The 16,750-nt window shown below is 34.2% G+C and overlaps 1 long non-coding RNA gene across 1 annotated transcript; it reads right to left on the bottom strand.

Annotated features, from left to right (window-relative positions):
* Positions 1-515: 515 nt before the first annotated feature.
* On the bottom strand, positions 516-15,811 carry LOC137396141 (uncharacterized). Its single transcript, XR_010978480.1, has 5 exons — positions 15,702-15,811; positions 12,603-12,719; positions 9,687-9,800; positions 4,038-4,175; positions 516-645 (listed from the first exon to the last, which is right to left on the bottom strand). It is a non-coding gene; the product is annotated as an uncharacterized lncRNA (long non-coding RNA).
* Between the last annotated feature and the right edge of the window lie 939 nt (positions 15,812-16,750).

The raw sequence follows: 16,750 nt of genomic DNA, 5'->3' as shown, positions 1-16,750 counted from the left end.
AAAAGCCCAAACTTACTCAAAAAGAAAAAAATTGACTCTTTAAGCAACCCCGTCAAGGAGTTGAGTTTACAGAAAAGGAAAGCTCAATATAAGTATGTCAAACAAATTGCTCAAGTGAGTGCAACGGTGACAAATAAAATATTCTTAAAACACAATGAGTTTGTATAAATCTAAAAGTCTTTAGTGCAAATGGGGCAACCTATCAAAAGCAGGCCAAACAGCTGTTACATTACCAAAAGATTAAAAATCAAAGCATTCACAAGAATACCATAAAACATTTATCAACAAAAGTGGACTATTTTATTTCTGTCAAATAAAGCTGTAGAGCTTCAAAACACTGAGCTCTATAATTGTCTTGCAAATTGTGTGACCATCTCCTGGCACCTCGAGTATAATGTGTGAAGTTGTGGTAGCTGTAACTAATGGCTCTGCACAACGTTTAAAATATGATTTTAGCTAGAGATCTTAGAAGCGATTCGCAAGAGAACTTTGCTGATTGCAGACACGCCCAGCTACAGAAATAACTTTAAGGTTGGATGTCATTCCAGTCACTGGATGCCTTTTTGGAAATTGAACATCAACTTGTTGTTTGAAGGTTAGGCAATCTAGACCACTTTGCCTCCACTGGTAAATATGCTGCTCTACCTGCAAAGAAACCAGTTATTAACCTGTTAGTATAGTTAAAAATTAGGAGAATGTTGAACACTACTCATTTTACAGACTTTCCCAAGATATCAAACCAGCTTTAAAACAATACTGACTAAAAAGTGTGCTCCATCATGTTGTTTTAGAACGCTTAGGAGATTGGCCAGAAACTTGAAGAGTAGGCTTTTGCAGCTAGCTATATTGGTGGCTGTACTAAATGTAGGTCACACAGAAGATGTTTTCCTACTGAAACTCTGCATAATTATGTTTGCCCTAAAGAGATTGCAGTTCTCACTATGTTGATGTTTTGCCTAAAAAAAAATTAACCTAGTAAGCCTTAAAAAATTATTGTTTCGATGTTGTTAACACAAGTTAACTCAAAGTAAAAAACAACAAACATTATCATTAATGCTTTCTTTTAAGCTAAAGGTTTTTTGTCAAACTATTAGGTAAGAATGGTATCTTTTAAATATAAAATGTAATGAATAGTTGGGTTAAGAAAAGCTTTATTTTACAAACTAATAATTACAGCGTTACCATTCCTCTTATTTCTAAGCAAAATGCACCAAAATCTACAAAATTTTACACATTCAGCCTGTACTGTGATGAGAACCGTGTCTGTCCATATAAAGCCACCGTTGGATAATGGAAAAATATTGCATCCCGCTGGATTTGAACTTGCAACATTTACCTTGCTAGACTGACACTACAAAAACTATGCTAATTAACCTTGTAATAATTTGCAATATTTGAATGCATAATTATTGCAACTGATAATCTTTTACAGCACTCTACACTGCCAGGGTATTTGTTGGTACAAGCCAAGTTGATTCAAAACTTCTTGAGCTGAGTAAAATTCCTAACTGTCTACACGGTCAATTTTTTCCATGCACAGATTGACTATGAATTGTATAAAAGTCCCTTTTCATTCAGTTGGCCTTTAACACTGTAAGGTTGATGTGTATGAATATGCCTTTCACTGCAATGCATACGTGTACAAATTAAGCATAGGGTTACTGCCAGGTTACTCTGCAAAGCAGAGTTGTCCTCTCGTGCACTCCAAACAAATCCTAAATATTTAGGATTATACATTAATCATTAATTATATAGACAGTATTGAAATTCTTTAAATAGTTTAGAAGTTTCTATTAAAACAGATTTTCAGCTTTTGTTTACACCATTTAGTCTCTGCTTATATGATAAAGCTACTCTTTGCCATTAGCATGTCTGTGCAAATGCGCTCGTTTATAACAGTTCATCTTCGTAGACTATTTGAGATGACCAAAATAAATTCTAGCTCAGCAAAAAATTTAACTCTGATGCTCATATCAACTGATTTGACAATTAAAAAACATTCAGTTTTGAAGGTAGTAAACATGAATTTGGAGATCAAACAGAAGGTGAGGTGAATAAAAGCCACAAGAGACAGACTGCTACTTGTTGCGGCTAGCTAACAAAGTAAAATCAGTGTCTGTATGACTTATAATTTATCCATCGTCGGGAAGAGCTTGGGAGCAAGATAGATTTTGATGAGACTAGATATCATGACATTAAGCTTGGTATACAGACGGTCCCCAACCTACGAACGAGTTACGTTCCGAACAATTGTTTGTACAGTGAATTTGTTCGTAAGTTGCTTCAGTGCTATATTTTGTATTATAACTTATGCTTAAGGCCTACACATATATAAGTATATTGAAGGTTTATATTAGTATGTTTAAGGCTTGTATAAGTAACCTGTAAATTGGTTTGTACTGAAAAAACTTTTTAATAAAATGGAGAGAATACTGTGGTGGACGCCGGGCCATGACACAGCATTTCTTATTGATCGTATGTGTTGTCCTTTTTTATTATATCATTGTTTCACTCGTTATGCTATTGTTATATCTGATATCATGTTATAACACTATCATTTATCGTCACTTTTATTGTTGTCATACCAACTCGCTAGCGGTCCTATTTATTCACCTTGTTAGCCGGTGTTCTCACCGTTTGCCGTTAGGACGGAACAGTTGATATTACTGAATATAACGGAGCGCTCTCATTTATTTGAGCAGAGCAGATAGATGTACGCTCCTCGAATAGTGAAATTTCCTTCGCTAATAAAAAAGCTGAATGGGACTACACACACTCTCTTCTTTTTATTTATTAGTCTAGATCGTGCCAAGTAAAGGTCGGCAAACTCCTTTACAATACATACAGGAAAAATAAAAAAAGTTCTTTGCGCACTGGAGATACGTTCACGCACTTATGCACTGCAACGAACTGGGCAGAGGAAGGTGGATGCTGGGTGATGCTTCTATGTAGCACCTCTTTCGGTAATACCGTCGGTATAATCGATGAATATACGCGCAGACCTGTTCGTATGTACCGTTGTTTGTAACTCGAATGTTCGTAAGTAGGAAACCGTCTGTATTAACACTCCAAAGCTTTCACTGATAGATCCCCTTCAAATATTTCTGATTTCTTGCGAGGCGAATCATTTTACATATTTTTGACAAAAATGACAATCTCTAATGACAAACTAGTTTAACAATGTATTGGTATCTATAATAGCGAACCCTATGCATCTTATCATTGCTCAAGTTTGGAAAGAATGTAAGCGATATTTTTAAGGACAACTATGAAAATTTTGTTAATAATTTTGGGAACTTTCACCAACTTGACACTTTACCCTATATGGCATTACTTATGTTGGTCAAACAAAAGCTTTACATAAATTCTTTACATTGAGAGGAATTTGCGTTATAATAGGTATAGGCCTACATGTACATTATAGCAAAATTTGCTGTACAGCTATTCCAACCAGATAAAAATCTGACCTATGCCCATACTACAAAAAATTCATAATTTGAGTTAAAATACTTGGATTTAAGTTAGAATATGACCTAAAAGTCAATGAAAGGAACTTAAGTTTACTTTTCACATAGGAAACAAATACATTATGCTTATGAAACAATGCAAGTGTTTTGGCCTTAAAGTTTGGCTTATTTATGTATAAACCTAAAAACATTACTTTTTATTTTGTGGGTTTTCACTGTCCACAAAAGACCCTGGTCCCCGTTTATCCCGAAAATTGAATGGTGACTGCAGAAAACAGCTATGACAGGCCGAACAGGATTTGGAACAAAAGGTACATTTCTCACAAACAGAGATTGTAAATGGTACAAAAATGCAAGTTAAGCAATACGAGTGTCATTCAGAGTTAAAAAAAAGCTATAGCTTGTTGCATACTATTAGATACATCGTCCAAATACATATTATTGACATTTTCGGATTAGCACAAAATTTTTCATCTCAATATTTGTAAAATACATCTAAAAAAATATTGTTTTTCACCAAGGTTCATTCTATGTCACTCAATATTTTGGTGTTTTGACACCCTAATTTACCTTCACTAAGTTCCTTTGTCCGCTCTCCTCTGACCAGAAACCTCCCCAAATATGTAAGCTTTTGTAACCTTGAATCGCCAATTCTTTAGATAACTTGTCTAGCACCAGAGTCGGTGCAGAACATGTTATAGCAACACCCTGCAATTAGTAATAACAAAATAGAAATATCACATTTTTTGAATGAATGATTTTCCGATTTAAATTAAACTCTTTTCATAGCTAATCAATTGAAAGATCATTGCTTGCTGCAAAAAAGGAAAAAACTGAGAAAGCAGAAGTGCATCTGATATTTTAGCTTATGACTCTCAATCCCAGCTTTGATATTTGTCACCATTGTGATTTGTAGGCAATAGAAGAACGCGAGTTAAGCAATTTAAAAACTTATTCATATCCTATTAAAAAAAAGGACTTCAAATATTGAAGTGGTATTTCAAAAGCAATTACTCATTCGTAAAATTCATAGTCAGTAGTCTGACCCTGATCTGGACTTGGCTTTTAGATATTATTGCAAAGTAAAGTTTAGAGCTGGTCACCATAGGTTTTAACTGTGAGTTTCAGTTCCTATCCCAGACACTATGCTTACATATAGTCTGTACAAGTGCTATCGTCAGTGGACAGGCAACCAGAATGCAAGAACATGACAACTATAAACATGCAAGGGTGAATAGGAGCTGTATACACAATTAAAATAAAGCAGTTATTTCACAAGGCATAGTCCAATTTGTAAAACAGAAAAACTAGTAAATGACATTCAACTAAATTGTTGTTGATGACAGCTCTGCACAAGCTTCAGCTAAACATTCACAGATAATAATTACATAAGAAAATACACAAACTAAAAAGCAATAATACTTAGTCAATACTAAGAATGATTGTGAAGTTTAAGAATATTAATCAAAATTACGTACAGTGGCACTCGCATACCATTGTTGCTTGAAAGGTATGTTTCCAAAAGAAAATCTTGTCATTTTTCTAAAAGATTACTAATGCTTAAAGGTTGACTTGCAACAAAATTCACGCTACAGTTATTTGGTATCAAAAGATTCACCATGTCTTACTCTGTTGTATTGCATGTGCAATATATGTAGAAATGTGATAACATGCTCTTAAAAGCTCAAAAGCGAAAAGTTAATCGCCGCCATCACGAAATTGCCGAAGATTAGAATCCCGTTCCAAAAATGGGTCAAATGAAACGTAGCTCAACAAGATGGCTTCTGTTTACACTTTCATGCCACCTCATTCATTCAAATATTTTCACAATTACACTTCACGCATTCAATGAAACGATGTCTATTGTCCTCAAGCATATGTTTCCTCATCACTGTATTGATGTCACTTTGAGCACTGATATCTCAAAACCTACCGTAAAAAATGGTTTAATTTTTAACCTTAGCTCGAAGGAATGCATATCATCATCTGATAAGCATGACAAACCTGTTGGTCACCTGTGATAGTCAAAAAATGCTGCGAAAATTATGCGCGCTGTTTGGCAAGAAGCATGGGTCACATGATCAGATTGCGACTAGACGATTAGATCAACCCAAAACAAAATTGTAAACTAGCGAGCATCTATATTTGGTAAGAGCTCTTTGGCGAAACCCAAAGTTTATGTCATAAACTAGTGCTACAAGAAGTTTTATATTGAGCCTTTTACGGAACTTACAATTCATGTGAGAAGATCACGTGTCAAAACAATAACCAAATCATTTTACTATGTCAGAGAAATGAATTGATTCCAATCTACGGCGGTTTCGGGATCGCGGAGATTAACTGTTTCTTTTTTAGCTTTTAAGAGCTTGTAATCACAGTTCTCCATATTTTGCACCCACAACACAGCAGAGTGAATGGTGAATCTTTTGATACCAAATAACCGTAATGAAATTTTGTTGCAAGTCAACCTTCAACAAGCAAAATGATAACAAGCTCCAGTACCATGCATTGACAACTTAAGCAGCTAAGTCGTACATGCAAATTAGATGAGTATTTTATGGTATTTTGGAAAGGCCAATAATTAACCAATATTTGAGTTTTCATCAAATTAAAGTACATTTAATGGGCCATTTTAGCAGCGAAAAGAAAGCACATTTCTGATGACCATTTGCACCAATTTAGGGCAGGTAGTAGGAGTGAAACAAATTGGTTCGACTTATTTTAGTCAAAAATGGATACAAGTATTAGCCAAATGAAAGTTTGTTACGAAAAGTTCTATCATAAGAACATAATTTGAAATAAATTCTATAATAAACTTTTTGCAGTTGCTTCATTTTGTCCTGCAAACACATTAAAATCTGTAATAGAAAACAAGACACCTATACAAAATCAAAACTGGTAGTTAATTTCTGTTAGTGATGACATATTTTTTATTGTAGTTCTACAATAGCACTATAAGTTCCAAACAGTGCATTAACTATTAATATGTGTCATGATCAAAGAATTCATGGTAAGTCGGGATTACAAGATTTAGCAAACAAAATTTTGATTCTAGCCTAATTACAGCAGAATATATGGTCAAAAAACTGAAGCACGTTTACCATTAGTGCAAAAACATAGTTCCAAGAAAACTGGTATTAAAGTTTGAGAAACGAAAACCAATGTAAAGTTTTGTTTACATTTCAAAACGACATAGCAACCAATATCAAGATATTGTGATATTTATCTAGATTTCTGTACTTGGATCCAAAAACTATGCTGAATTTAAAAATCTAAACAGATTTTAGCTGGTTGTCAAAGAAATAGCTGTGTATTTATAAGAAAGTGTATTACTTATTTTTGCAGATATTAAAAACAGCTTGATTGTATCGCGATATTGGGCACACCCAAATCATCAACCAAATCTTTAGAAAATTAACAACAGTAACATATTGCACACCATCGGTCACTATATACTTCGACCTTGCAAACTCGAATAATTATTCTCATAACTAAATCTGATTATAATTTCATAAAAATTGAATAATTATTCTTATTATTAAATATTGTAGTAATCTTGTAAGAATCGTTAGGAAAATATCACCACAACTCCCTTTACTTTCACTGCTTTTGACATCAGTTAGAATACCAAAGTACTCATTACAAGCGTCCAAAATGTCAAAGTTACCTTTAAAATCGGCAAAAAAGAAACAATTATTTTTAGCGAACACCATTTTTCAGTACTTCTTGTTTAGCATAGCAACGGTTTTAAGTTTTTTTTCGATGGTAAAATACTTTTATTGGCTAAACTGACTTCAGATTCAGAAAGATCACTCTTTGATTGGTCCAGACCTACAGGTTACAAAATTTGTTACCAATATTATAAGTTCAGTTGGTGCAACTTCAAAGTCGAATAATTCAACTTCGTGATTTGCGACTTAACCATGGTTTCTGTGACCGCAACCCATATGATCTACCTGCTGATAACTTCAACTCCTTTACTACCAAATGGATCTCTCTACCGCGACATAAGTGTTTCGTGAAACTTAATTTCTAAAAGAGTGTATAAATGGTTATAACTTTACACCCCAATTGTTTATTAACAATATTTTTATAGCAAGTTTGTCAGCATAAGTTTTTAAGTTAGTTCATGCCGCCAAAAATATTACAAACGAGTTGTCGAGTGAGAGGGACCACTTTTCGTCTATTTTGAAATTACTGTGAGGTAAGCACAAACCTCTAGTCGGATGATTTATGAATATTATTAGTTTACATGTTAATTAATCTGATGAACATAATTACTCTCATTAGTACTATTGCTCAATAAAGTTGCTCAGTCTATAGATCTGAAGTTAGTAACCATTTATGGCTGTATTGCTTCTGAAATTACTGGTCATCAGTAAGGAGATTTCATAAAACAAGTTTTTGCAAAGCAAAACTATGCTCAGGTTGTAAACGCATTCTTATTTGCTCAACATATGCAAATAATAGCTTTTTTCAATCAGGTATAGATGTAATAAGATAATTTACTAATTAATCAGTAATCGGAAACAATTTGTACCAAAGCTTGCTAAAGCCGCATCATGCAGCACTTGGCCATACAGAAACACATTGCCAAACGAGCTGTACTATTGGTAGTTTAAGAATTCACACTGAAACAGCTTCAACATAAAATTAAGACATAAGAAATCAGTGCAAAAACTGCTTCGTATTACATTTACTTCATGCCTTGTTGTAATTGAGCATCATACTGCGTGCACAATTAGGAAAAAATGGCTGCAAGATCAAAATTTACCAAGTCTTTAATTTGTTAATGAAGCCGTGATAAAAAACAATTTAGACAATTTATGCAGAACTTAAATGCAACTGCATTTCATCAGCATTTTTATAAGCAGGCTTAGTGTAAAAAAAACAGAGTAAGAGCCATACTACAAGTTCATGAAGTTTTGAACAAATTGTTACTTTACCCTTCAATATGTTGTAAAATGCTAAGACAAGGTTAAAAAATTATTGACGCTGTTGGAAGAAAGAACGTTTCAAATGCCTCTAGATTTCATAAAAACAGCTAAAAATGATGGCCAGGGTTTTTGAGGACACTTTTATTTGTATGAAAGATTGGTAGATAGACATTATTACACAAACAGACAATTCCAGAATTAAAGCGCAAACATTGTGGCCATAAAGGGTAAATAAAAATTGTTTCAAAGTAAAAGCCAAAAGGCTATTGTGCCTGGTAGTGGTAGCATCATTACCATATCATTTTTCTATTGAATAACGTAATATACTTTTTATTAGAATAGAACAGACTTTGGTACATTAATTGGTCCTACATGTGATGGCTCTTATTAAAGACCTAATTTTCACCAATGAAGTGTGCCCTCAGATTAAGATGACCTTATTTATGAACCACACCGCCTATCAGAGTTTTTTAACATACACATTAATCAGCAGAAGGTTTTACGCCTAATGTTACCGACAAAAAATCTAAAAAGTGTGTTGCAGTATGAGCTTGGTCAGGTTCTCATCCTCTTTTGCTGATACAATAGGTAGCAATCAGTAGTCCATTTTTCAAAGGTTTATTTATTGCCCATTTCTAAAACCTTGGTAGCTGTAAAGGTCTAACACAGCTGTTTATTGCAATAATAAACTGTAAAAACAAAAATAATGATTCTCAAAAAACTTTGGTCGCTGTTGGCTGTTAACATGTTTTCTATTAGTTAGATGCAGGATGGCGATTGTTTTTTTCCTATTAGGTACACATATGACCGGCTAACTAATTGCCTACTCACTAATAAGAAATGTTTTGTACAAAGATTTTTTAGCGCATTGCTCTTGGTTATAAGCGTACATTGTGCTGAGCTGCACTGCGCAGCCTGTTGTACGCACTCAGTTAATGGACTAGACCAAAATCTGATTGTGTTTTAAACTTTTTCCATTCGGAAAACCCAGGCTACACTCATTAAGAAATACATTCAATCTTTAAAAATGGTTAATATTTTAATACTTTGATATTGTATTTGTACAATTTAAATATCAATTGTACATGCCATTCCATACATGGTTATTTTGCTTCATAACTATAGTTTTACTGTTTTTGCGGATTGTCAGTGCTATAGTATTTTAGTGTAGCCAACTACCCAATGAAATGACTGCAGTCTCCAAAGCTCACTTTAGTCATCAAAGCCCAATTTAATTATCAGAAGATTAGGACTACAAAAAGTAGAGGACTCATCAACTTACCCTTCAGTTTTTCAAAACACTTGTAGGCCAATATGATTAGTTCTGTGAGAACATGATTAAAGAACAATAGTTCTGCGTGGTGAGCTCATCTTCGTTCTCCAGATTAAACAACTTCTACAAAAGAACAAAGATTTTAACATTGTATAAAAAAATAAGTTGATGAGGACTTTATGCACAGAGTCTCTGACCACCTTCAATTTGGTATTGGAAAAAATGTTGAAAGTGAGCTACCGTTAAACCTATATTTGAATGCACCGTGATTTGATTGGCACCGCTATTTGGGACGACATCAGGAGATTGCTTTGAAAATCGAGCGCCATCTTTTTAATGAACGCCAACTCTATTTGAGGAGGTAAGTTACCTTATCAGTATATGTATAGGTTTAGGTATATTCGCCTTTTGTGAAAATATAGCAAGGAGCTTTTAAGGTCCAAACACACTAGGCGATTTTATTGCAAGCGTCATGAGGGCGAAGATATCGCTGGTGCGTGCATAAACACACTTGAGCGATTTACTAGCAAATGATATAATGGGCACGCTCACAAACTGCCAATAAAAATTCGTATCATTAGTTTTTTCGGAGTTGTTGATAAATTTAGGCCAGTCAAAATGTCGTCGTCTAGGCTACAACATAAACAACCTCCACATTTGTTATTAAACCTATCTCCCTTTCAAAGAGTGTACACTGCCTACACTACAAGAAGACAAAAGAAAAACGATTCTTGTATTTTTAGCTGTATTTTTTTTACAATTTTTTATACATATTTTATTTTGTAGTGGTTTTTCATATTTAATATATTAAATATTTACCATTCTCAAGATGGTCAACCGGCGCAACGATTGACTCCGGATGTTGGTTTTCAACTCGGATTTTTTTTAATTTTGTTATGATGGACAGAACTGGGAGTGCTATTATTAAATTCATGAACATTTGAGTGTTCGTTATGAAGATGTTTGGAACAAAATAGAAAATTGGAGCTGATGTACGTTGTTGAACATCGGTAAGAAATAATTACCCGCCGTAAAATTACATTCTGGTAAGAACTAACCAATCGAAATGCATCTCGTTAGCAATAAAGTTGTGTAGAGAAATTCTAGCTTTATCGCTCTGCATGAACACGCTGAGTGAATTCTAACGCAGATTAGCGCCACACAGCAGATTAGCGCCACACAGCAGATTAGCGCCACACAGCAGATTAGCGCCACACAGCAGATTAGCGCCACACAGCGCAATATCGCTCTAATTATCGCCTAATTTGTTTTCACCTTAAGAGAATGCTTCAGCGATAACACTTGTTCTATTGAGTCAAATATGCTACAAAGCAAAAAATTACTCTGCATTTATTGTCGGGGTTTTATAAAAACACCATTATCAGCTTTTCAAATGTCTTAACCGCCAGTACATCAGCAGTCATAATTAAACATTGTCCCAAAAACAAGCTGCCGAAAACTGCCTAAAATATCGTACTAATCAAACATTCCATGTTAAAGAATAGAGAAAGCATAATATTATTATGCTTTATTAGTTATCTTGAGGTGTTGACTGATGTTCTAAAAAAGGAATCAAGGAGATTGACCCCCTAGAAGCTGAGATATAGACAGCCAAACACAGGTCTACCTAATAAAGAATCAGAGGAAAACCTTTCGAAAATCCCGAAAACTGTGACGTATAAAATCGACTTAATGGTCATGAGCTGGAGTTGCGCACCCTTACCGCCGTTATGTATAAGGATTGTTTTGGCTACGAGATGTGAAACGCTTCTCGCGATAGTAAATAATTTACATACTAGCTCTGGTTTCTCAGAAAAATCATCCAAACATTGTGTGGTAAAGGCATTTGCCCACAACCCCTCGCCATGATTTTTTCAAGCAGAAGAGCAGATTTTGACTATTGTGCTTCAAATTTTAACTCGATCTCCACGGATATGCTCCGAAGATCATCTGTTCAACGAACGGCGCGTGTATAGTCTATATGCGATATCCGCGATTGCAGTTTGTTTAGAATAAGAAATAGGAATGGGACTTTTTGTTCCTTCATCATTTTTCTACTGTGTATCTACTGCAGCATTCAGTTAATTTTCATGATTATCGTCACTATTAACAGACTGGAAGTTCACTACAGCCATAATCTTAAAAAGACTAACTTGACCGTGCTGCTCTTGCTATAAGAAAAGAAAACAATAACTTTTGCTTTGATTTTTCTATTGATCTATTATCTTATCTATGATTATTTTTTATGATTTATATAATATTCATAATGCATATTATACAAAATAATAATATAACTGCGTATAGAATAAATGATGTAACTAATATAATTTGTAGAAAATTCCAAATGATAACCGAGATTGATGATTGATTATATTTATTAGCTATAGCTATAGTTAAAAAATCTGAACAACGCTAAAGATGAGTCTGGATATGGAAGCTAAGTAGGAGAACAACAAAACTGAGCTGAACTAGCAAGATAGCGAAATGTTGCGAAATAATAGATGCATGTAATTATTTTATGCTAAAACTAATCTACACGTCAGAGGGACTGGTTCGGAATTCTAGGAGCGATGATTGTTAGGCCCAATTTGATTGTTCTATACTTCCAGGGATTAAACCAATTAAAACGCCGTGATTGTTATAGGAGAGTGCATTAGTTGGCTTAATTGACCAATGGCACACAAGTCGATTTCATACGTCATATATTGATGATTACCAAAACACTTTTGTTTTTTGGTAGACCTGTGTTTGGCTGGCTATATCTCAGCTTCTGGTTGGTCAATCTCCTTGATTCTTTTTTTAGAACATCAGTCAACAACTCAAGATGAATAATAAAGCATAATAATATTATGTTTTCTCTATTCTTTAAGTGGAAAGAAAATGGGATAAACTACAGCATTGAAATTAAAGCACTCTCACACTCACTTCATGAACAGTTCTGTCAAAATCTTTACTGATAACTCAGCTTGCACTTTTATTCCATAAGTGCCAGAGTCACATCTAGGAGCAATAGGTCGGCTTTGCGCTAGAGGACAAGCAAGGCTAAAAGTGATAAAAATTAGATAATACACAATAAACTTTCAAGTTCAATTAGTGATGAGGGAGCAAAAGTATCCTACATGGGAGCTATTGCACACTTTAAACATGATATTTGTACCTCACAAACTCACATGGTCTTTTAGAGTAAAGTAGATGCTCCTATAACATATATCTCCTATAGCATAAATTCTAGAAAAAGTCGGGCAATTTTGAAAGTTTTTGCTTCGTACCGCATAAAAAACTCCATATAACTTAAAGTGTATCATCGGGGGAGTTCTAAAGTTTGATTTGAGTGTTAGTCTGTTTCGCCACACCTGCGAGAAAAGAAAGCGACATACAGCGGTGTCAGAAAGTATTTGTCCACCTCAAACCTCACTGCCCATTTTAGGTAGATTTGTTGTAGTAGTCATGTAGAGGGATTGAACCCTGACAAACCATGCATCATTTAAAAGTAAATTAACATTAGATCTTGTTGACACCATCAGTAATAAAATTACGGTTAATCAGGGATCAATAATCATTTTTAAGCCAATCAATGTGAATCAGTGCTTATTAACTCATTTTCAAACGCAATATGACATTATTAATTTTCAAGTGGAATATTATCACAACAATAGAGCCCCTGTTGGACAGCATGTGCAGCAAAGGTTTACAGTTTTGCTTGTTGAAAGAGGAACAGCTAGAGATCCCAGAATTCATACCAGCGTCAACATCAACCATGGATAAGAAATGTGTCAACAACCTCATAATTCGCCTGCATATGATGGGCAATCTGAGCAATAGAACAATAGCAAAGAAGCATAGAGTATTTCAATCTAAAGAAAATTAAGTGGTAAAGAAATTAATGCAGCATCAAACCACCAAAGATCTACCACGATCAAGGCATTTGAAAAAACCAGCTGTCCAACATGATTGCTGGTTTCAGATTATGAACACTCAAGCGCTCGTGAGGCTTGTTCACAGCATGCCTAAGGCTGCAGAATGGTTATAGTCTGCAAAGGCTACCAGATAAAATATTAAAATGCAAAACAACCCCAATGGCTTTTTTCTGGGCCCATAACAGTACAAGACTGTTATTTTCAATTTAGAAAATAATTAAAGAAGAGATAATAACGAAATTTGCGATGACATATTTTCTGGTATGCAGTGTGAATTAGTAGGCAGCGGTTGATACAATAGAAGATATTTGGCAATTTTAAAATCTAGTTATTTCTATTTTTCAGCTCATTAGGATTGTTTTAATACAGGGTTTTATGTATGCAGTGCAAAATATTTCCAAATTATGATGAATTTATTGCAGTGCTACACTTACTTAAACAGGCAGACAAAGATTTTTTCCCAACACTGTACATAAAGCATTATACATATAATACATACAATTTCCATGATATTCTGACTCTTGTGATAATTTGTCTGAAGTGACAACGGAACAGAGAATAGGTATATATAGCAGTGCAATTGTTGATAAATACTTCAAGGCTATTGGTCGGTGCATCTGAATGTCATGAGTTGGAGTTACAATCTTGAGCTCTTAAGAACGAATAGATGACGAAAAGGTACTATCGCTTTTTTATAGTGAAACTATTTTTTCTTAGTCAATTGTTGTAAGTCGCTGTCGCGTCAAACTATGCGCTCTTCATCAAATTATTGTCAAATTACCACAATCATGGTCTATTAAACCAATGAGGTTGATCATGAAAAGTTGTCGATGAAAACCAATAATACAGTTAAGGCACCGCCAATACATTCAAAAGAATTTAAGTCGGATTCTCACATGAGCGAGTTTGGAAAGGTCCTGAACTGGTTTAGACAATGTACATGTATGTTAACATTCTTATAATGAAAAATCCTTATCATGTAAACATTCCTCGAACAGATCATCTCATTTTAGCAGCGCCTACTGTACAGTCATGTCTGATATGAGAGCAAAATGCATTCTGGGACTAAAGCTCGCAAGTTAATTTTCTTAAAGTCCTATCTCAAAAATGTTTTTTATATAAATTAACTAAAGATAAATTATTGTGTTGCCATCCTCTAAAAAACTACCAATAAGATATATTACAATGAAAAAATACATGATTTTATCTATTCATGCTCTATACCCATGCCCCCAAGGCTACAAATACCTATGTAAAGGTTATGGTCTGCATTAAAATGTAGCAGTATTATGCACAACATAATTTTGAGTAGTGGCAGTATGCAGCAGTCCATACAGTAGCATACCGTATGGAGTTCTTACTTTTCAGAGAATCATAGCACTAATGATTGTGAGAGAGAGACCTGATGCAACACGCTTGGTACGCTACACTTTTGTGGCATCGCATAAACAAACTTAAAGTATAAATTTAATATAACTGAATTCAGCTTAATAAAACATTTTTGAAAAAAACGTTCTGATCTTATATTAGAGCTAATTCTATTTTTTCTTCATTTTAATTTTTAAATCATCTCTTCCTGGCTGGAAACTACTCGATTTGCTTATACTCTCATTTCCAGCCAACCTTTTTAAAACAAATCTGAAGCAGACTTGACGGGAAAACCAAGTGATGTAGTTTCCGTAACTGGCCTTTCGCATCTTTTGGCATTTAGTGATACATCAAAAAACCACCTTGCAAGCTCGCATCTCTAATTTTCTAGAATTTCAAGGCGAAAGTGGGTAGTGAGGTAGTGAATGGTACAGAATTTGTGTAAACATAAATTGCTTGAATTCTTAAATCTATTCATTGGTTATTGTTATATATATATATATATATATATCAATACATTTATTTTGAAGGTTTTGGGTAGACTGACAGAATCTTCTGAAAAATCAATTGATTTCCTATAGCCGGTTTGTGTATTGACTCGTGTTCGCTTCAAATTCTGTATCATTTAGGATTTTGCTACCCATGAAAGTTTATTATAAGTTATGACTAATGTGTTGAGAGTATATGGGAGGTCATTAAGTACAAAGCCCATCAAGTCAAGTAGTCAATGATGACTTACCAGCTGTTCAAAATTAGGTTGGGTACGTGTCTAATGACAGGGAAGAAGCGTTCAACTGACATTTATGATCTACTCATCGCCAAAATCTTCCGGAAGACAATGCAAGGAAGATGACCTTGATGACCGCCCAGGCCTATATAGATGAAAGAACCGTGAGTCACCACCGGTTTGTATGTCAATGAATTTGATATAGAAATACATAAAGTGCTGGTCAAATGAAAAGCAATACACGAGATGTTATGGATGAATAGCTATGCAAATGGCTTTGTACTAACCCTTGGTATGAAATATTACCCAAGCCTGTGTCATTAGACAGCAACCACATTTGCTAGTTAAAGCTCTAATTTTCAAATAAATTAGACAATGCTATGTAAATACATGTAAGATAATATCATAGTTGTTAAATATAAATACAAACTTGTAAAAATCCATGATACGAAACCGAGTTTTAACCCGTTGATCCTTGCTCGATCTAATCAATGCGTGTCAGTAAACCTAGACAATATGTCCAGCAATCCGAAGTTATTAATTTTTTACCAAATATATCTAAACGTGCTAACAATGCAATGATATTTGGTGAAACAGCAGTACAAAAAGTCGGACAACCTACAGCAGATGTCATCAAACAGAAAAAAACAGTATGTCACCATTATTCGGGCTAAAACTATAAAAGTTCGCACGATTTTAAACACTCATTAAACATTTACAGATAATATTCATCCATAGCACGCTCATCATCCTTTCATGACTCAAAATATACTGGAAATTTATATTTATTATCATAAAATTCCACATTTGTATCACAGTCATTTATGACCTACCAACGAATGAGTCATATTGATTGTTTCGCGATATCATTCTAATAAAATGTGTTATTATAATGAAAGAAGTAGATAAAGATAAGTGAAAAATGTTACAAATGGAAGTGAAATTTAGAATCTAACATCCTGCAAAAGAATTAATTTTATTAGTTTTTGCTGTTGCTTAAAAACATGTTTTGTAAACAGAACCATATGGAAGCCTGTATTCCGTCATTAAGGTTTCTGCCA

Source organism: Watersipora subatra, chromosome 5 (genome assembly GCF_963576615.1).
Source record: "Watersipora subatra chromosome 5, tzWatSuba1.1, whole genome shotgun sequence".
NCBI lineage: Eukaryota > Metazoa > Bryozoa > Gymnolaemata > Cheilostomatida > Watersiporidae > Watersipora > Watersipora subatra.
Note: the sequence above shows the minus strand (reverse complement) of the source record. Positions and strands in the feature narration are given on the sequence as shown.